Below are 6,386 nucleotides of genomic sequence, written 5' to 3'. Positions count from 1 at the left end.
GTGGTTTTTTTCAAAAAGATTTTCTTCTTGATTTTACTAGGCTTTCTTATTGTTTTTTTCAAAAAGATTTCTTCTTGATTTTACTAGGCTTTCTTATTGTTTTTTTTTTTTTCAAAAAGATTTTCTTCTTGATCTTGTTTGATATTATAATTGAATTTTTATTCATATATTTACTTATTCATATGTTTACTTAGAAATAAAAATTAAGTATTATTAACAGTATATTTTAAAAATATAATAAAATATATTTACTTAGAAAGTAATTTAATATAAAAATAAAAATTTAATATTATTACCAGTATTTAAATTTAAATGTTTTATAAGATCATTTGAAGTTGAATAACTTTTTGTACAAATAAAGCAAACAAGTGAAGTCATTTTTGAAAAAACGAATGTAATATTACTGTAATTTGCTTAATAAATTTGCAACAGAAGAAAAATCCTCAGACTTCAAATCAAAAAAATACTGCTCTAAAAATGACCATACTTGCTTGCTTTTCGGGGAATATTCAGTATTAAAAACGTAAGATAACTTTATAATAATGTCTATACATTTCATGTAAGAAGGACACTTCCACTTTAGGCCATCACAAAATACGAAAAAATCAGAAATTTTGGAAAAATCTGGTCCAACAACCATTACTCTTGGCTGAAGTCTTTCTTTTCTTTCTGCATACATTTCAACAATTTGCAGGATTCTTGGTTCAATATCATTAAGAGTTGGTACTAAAGTGACGAAGTCTGTTTGAGCATCGGCTATCGAAGGCTTATGTTCTTTATTAAGACGTTGTGGCTGTAACAAAGCGTGAAGCAGTATTGTACATATACAATACTTACAATCTGAATATAATTATAAAAATTAGTAAATGCGAAATTTTACATATGTCAATATTTGAAAGAATATTTTACCTTTATTAATATTTTCATTCCGTAGATATTGTAGGTAAAATTCTCTTGATGCACGGTCTTTAATTTCATTGTCAAAGACTTTAACCAACTTTTTATAAAAAGTTTCCAACTTTAGGAATAACTTATTTACTTTGTCTGGGTACAAAAAATCAAAATCTATATCGACCTTTTCAAAACAAAGTAGATATTAAAAGTTAAGTTAAATCAGAACAAATAAATTTCTCATCCATTCTAATTTTCCTTGTTTCCCTCCAGAATGAAAGTACCTGATCCCTTGGACTGCAATTGTGCTGCAGCCAGCACTTTTGCTCGAAATATTTATCTTTGAGGGAGAAAGATAGATGTTTAAAGATTTACATACATATCTATATTACTTTAAGAAATTTTATATATCCATACCGCTATCAAAATCTTTAAAAGTTTCCTCCGCTGTACTGCCATTATAGTCATCGAATTTACCTTTTTCAACATTAGTCCAACGAGAAAATAATTTTCCTGTTGGATTTTTCTTCCCGTCTTTCCGTTTCAAAAAGTATGTTTCCTAGAATAGCCAAAACTGTTAATAAAAATATATGTACATTAAATAAAATTTGGTTTAGATTTCTTACCGGTTTTTCTTTAGGAAATACATCACAGATAGCATAAGACCATTGCTGCATTTCTGCGTATGTTAATTTGGATCTTGTGCCAATATATTTCTCAATAATACAGTGCACTAAAGTCTTCTGATTTTTTGAGTCAAGACAATTATTTTTTTCATTAAAAGTTAGTACTAGCTGTCCTTTCACGGTATTTCTAAGGAGGTTTGTAAGGCTAGTACCACATATAGAATTGTCTTCTGACGTTTGTGTACTGAGTGGGCAGTCAGAATATCCTGAGTTACTGAGTTTCTCTGAAATTTTTTCCAACCAATCCAATATCCGACTATTTGCCGATAAAGTTTATTTTTCACATATGAACGGTAGGTTCTGAAAAGATGCCTAAATTAAAATATTTTTTTTTATGAACATTATTTTGCACGAACAATATTTCTTCTCCATTCCCTTAGGCCTGCTTTAAATTTAATCAACTCCCCAGTATATTGTTTGTCCAGTTTCTTGAATAAATTTTCAACGTCTTTAATTTCCATTTTTTTAATATGGTTGTTGATGTAATTCCAAAATTTAAAAGAATGTCACACGTTTCATCACATAGTTCCCAGGATTTATAAATTGGAAAAATGTCTATATTTTCCGTTAAGCTTTTGTGATCTCCCATTATTCAAAATATTATTGTTACATTCAAATGTAACACTTTTCAATAAATAAACAAAAATAATTTTTAATTATTTAAACCACATCCAATGTCAATAATTCAATCTTTTATTTAAATTTAATTACATTTTTTAGAAAAATTGTTTTATTATCTCTTTCCACTTCTTTACTTGTCACTTGTCAACTTTCAACTAAAAGTTGTTCGCCGCAACACTTGTACAAACACGTAAACAATTATAACGGTACAAAAACCAAAAATTCATAAAAAAAGTCTTTGTGTTGATTTGTATGCATTCATGAAATAACAAGCCAGCTAGTATAATCAAGAAGATATTCTTATTAACAAATTCAATAAGATAATTTGCACATGATCAAATAGAAACCTAATAAAATCAGTAAGAATACCTAATAAAAAACAGCTTATTAAGTAGCCTAATGAAATCTATAAGAAGTACCTATTGGAAAAAAATTATTAGGTAGACTAATGAAATTAATAAGAAATTCTTTTTTCATGCAATTCATAAGAAAACCTAATAGAATCAAAAAGTTGTTCTCTATGGATTGTGTTTTTGCTGCCAAAAATAACGGAATTTGAGTAAAAACATTGTAAATAACAAGCTTTTCTTCTTAATTTTATGTGTATTACTTATTGAAAAAATTAAAAAGATTTATACCATGAAAATAATAAGGAATCTCTTTAAAAAAATCTTCGTTTCTTTCTGCCGGAATTCTACTAGGCAGTTTTCGCTCTGTGCATTAAAATTTTTTCTTTTTTTAGATCAGTTAAACAGCTTAAAAAATCATTTATTGTAAAATCTATTCATGGCAATTCGATGGTAACGTTAAAATATTTAGTTAACATATTAGGGAAAAAAACATGTTTTTTGTGTTACGAAATTTACAGACATTTGATGGTATCATAGGATTTGACTTTCTAAATAATATCAAAGCACTAATCGACTGTCAAGAAGGTGTATTGAAACATTGTGGGGGAAGGGAAAGTCTTACATATTTACTGTATTTCTTGCGATATTTCTACTAATATATGGAACCGATTTTCGGAAATTTTGGAAAATAATAAACACGTTTTAGCCGATCCCATTTCGCCGATCCTATTGAATAAGAACACTGGATGAAGATCCAGTTTATTCAAAAGCTTATCCGTATCCACTAGCGTTCAATGAATTTGTAAATAGGGAAATTTCGGAATTGCTGGATAATGGAATAATTAGACCCTCCCGATCTCCATACAATAACCCAACATGGATCGTGGATAAAAAAGGGTTCGACGAATACGGAAAACCAAAAAAGCGCCTTGTAATCGTCTTTAGGATGCTAAACTCGAAAACTACAAGTGATCGCTATCCCATTCCGGACACAAAGACAATTTTGGCAAATCTAGGTAAATCAACATTTTATTCTACTTTGGATTTGAAATCGGGTTTCCACCAAATAAATTTGGCGGAGAAGGATAGAGAAAAGACCGCATTCAGTGTAAATAACGGGAAGTTTGAGTTCTGCCGGTTGCTGTTTGGTCTTAAGAACGCACCCAGCATATTTCAACGTGCCATTGACGATATTCTGCGGGAGGAAATTTGTAAAACGTGCCATGTTTATGTGGATGACGTTATTATTTTTTCTCCGTCTGCTGAAAAACATATTATTGACATCGATCGAATCTTGAAAAAACTATTTTAGGCAAATATGAGGGTATCTAGCGAAAAATCTAAATTTTTCAAAAAATCCGTGGAGTTTTTGGGATTTTTAATATCAGAAAATGGTATTAAAACTTGACCAGAGAAGATTAAATACATTGTTAAATACGAAATTCCAACATGTTTGCGAAGTTTAAGATCCTTTTTAGGTTTAGCCGTTTACTATCGCCGATTCGTAGAAGATTACGCGCATATAACAAAGCCTCTTACAAAGTATTTACGCGGCGAGAATGGACATATTTCTGCAAGACAATCGAAAAATGTGACCATCGTTCTGGACGGAGAAGCATTAAATGCGTTCCAAAAGATAAAAAGAATATTGGCCTCGGAAGATGTGTTACTACTTCACCCTAATTTTGAAGACCCTTTTGAATTAACTACGGATGCCTCATCAAGCGCAATCGGTGCCGTACTCTCACAAAATGACAAGCCAATCACGATGATTTCGCGTACATTATCTGCCACAGAGCAAAACTACGCAACAAACGAGCGCGCATTGTTGGCAATTGGTTGGTCATTGCAAAAACTTAGAAATTACCTTTATTGAGCGAAAAACATTAATATTTTCACCGATCACGAACCCTTGTCCTTTTCTTTATCAGAAAATAATCCAAATACGAAAATAAGAAGATGGAGATCTTTCATAGAAGAATTCTCCCCGAAATTTTTTTATAAACCTGGCAAGGAAAATTTCGTTGGCAGTATATTAATCATTTAGAACGTGACTTAGCAAGTGTGAACGGCACAATTGGTTCTGACACAGAAACTGCATCAGAGGGCAGGAACACAGAAAAAAATATGCACAATTTTTTTCTTAACAATCGGTTGCTTAAATTTAATTTCGATTTTTATAAATATTTTTATTTGGGTTTATAACGAATTGGTTTGATGTTCACACAGAAGGAAAATATTTTCTAACAAACACTTTATTGAAACAAATTTAACTTTCAGTAAATATTTTTACTGATTCAATAAATGTTTTTGTTTGAGTTTTATTTTTATGTCAGCATATGGAATACAACAATAAAACCAGTTTTGGAATGTACTAAAACGAATTGATATAATTCTTATTTGGTTTATAACATTTAATGTATAAGTGTTTCAGTTTTCACAGTACAAAATAATAGTTTCTAGAATTAGAAACGTTTTCTTAAAAATGTTGTAAGTATATATGTAATTTTTTTACTACTTTTAGTTTTAAATATTTTTTGTAAAATTTTTGTTAAAATTTAGTATATATTTTTTAACAAAATTTTTATAGATTCAATAAAAATTTTCTTATTATTATTGCCAAAATACAATAAATAATTTAACTGTTTCAGATAACATATTTGCTTGAATTTCAGTACAAATACTAATAACTTGTGTTATTGTTTCAGTAAAATAATTGTTTGGAAATGTTGCGATTATTTATTAATGTTTTTCGTAAATAGTATATTATTTTAATAAGAAAAATCCTGAAATTTTTTCAATAAAGAATTTACGAATTTGAGTACTTGATTTTACGAATTTCGTGATAGGTCCTATTTTAGTAAAAAAAATACTTGGCTTTATGAATTTTTTGTTTGATTTTGAATTCCATTTTTTTCTGTGAACAGTTCGGATACATTAACAGCGACGGAAAATTCAGGCACGGTTCATAGCGAAATTTCTTCCAGTGGAACCATAAAAAGTGTGGTAAACCCTGTTAATTGTTTTAAGAATCAAATACTCCTAGTCGAAGCTTCTAAATCGGAAACAACTTCAGAAACCGTATTTCCTAAACAAAGTAGACATTTGGTTCATTTTGTGGAAAAATCCGATTTAATTGTGGCATTGAAAAATGTTGTAAATCCGCAAGTAGTAAATTGTATTCATTCCGATCTTCACATCCTAGGGCAAATACAAAATGAAGTTGTTAAAATATTTCCTTCTGTTAAATTTGTTCATAGCAAGAAAATTGTGATTGATATCCACAATTCTAATGACCAACAGGAAATTGTTACTAGTGAACATAACAGGGCTCATAAAAATATTCGGGAAAACATGAATCAAATATTGAGCGAATATTATTTTCCTGGAATTCGTAGGAAATTAATGGAGATAACTTCAAAATGTCAAATTTGCAAAGAGACAAAATAGGTTAGACACCCGAGTAAGGTGGAAATAGGTAAATCTCCAATTCCGAATGATCACGGAGGGTTCTTGCATATTGATGTTTTCTCTACTGACGGAAGTCATTTTATCACCTGCGTCGTCAAATTCAGTAAATTTGCTCTTGCATTTCCTATTGACTCAAGATTATAGATGTCAAAACCCCATTACATAATATTTTGAATTTTTTCCCAAAGGCAAAGACAATTGTATGTGATAATGAAAAGTCTTTCACTTCAGAGACAATAAAATCTTTACTTGCTTATCATTTTGATGTTGAAATATTTCCAGTTCCACCTGCGCACAGTTCGAGTAATGGCCATGGAACGATTACTTGCCGAAATTGTTAGATGTCTCAAGGCGGAAGAGAGATACG

General features: G+C 29.9%; 1 long non-coding RNA gene across 2 annotated transcripts; it reads right to left on the bottom strand.

The window, feature by feature from the left end:
- Positions 1 to 374: 374 nt before the first annotated feature.
- Positions 375 to 2,342, bottom strand: LOC119602415. 2 transcript variants are annotated; one of them, XR_005231341.1, is made up of 6 exons: positions 2,289 to 2,342; positions 1,934 to 2,201; positions 1,518 to 1,877; positions 1,309 to 1,450; positions 910 to 1,231; positions 375 to 840 (listed from the first exon to the last, which is right to left on the bottom strand). It is a non-coding gene; the product is annotated as an uncharacterized LOC119602415 (long non-coding RNA). The 2 variants fall into 2 exon arrangements; XR_005231340.1 differs by having other exon boundaries at positions 1,934 to 2,333.
- Between the last annotated feature and the right edge of the window lie 4,044 nt (positions 2,343 to 6,386).

This window comes from Lucilia sericata, unplaced genomic scaffold (assembly GCF_015586225.1).
Source record: "Lucilia sericata isolate MDLA Ls3-8-SP2 unplaced genomic scaffold, ASM1558622v1 Contig000228F_arrow, whole genome shotgun sequence".
In the NCBI taxonomy this organism is placed as follows: Eukaryota; Metazoa; Arthropoda; class Insecta; order Diptera; family Calliphoridae; genus Lucilia; species Lucilia sericata.
This window is presented reverse-complemented; position numbering and strand designations above follow the sequence as displayed.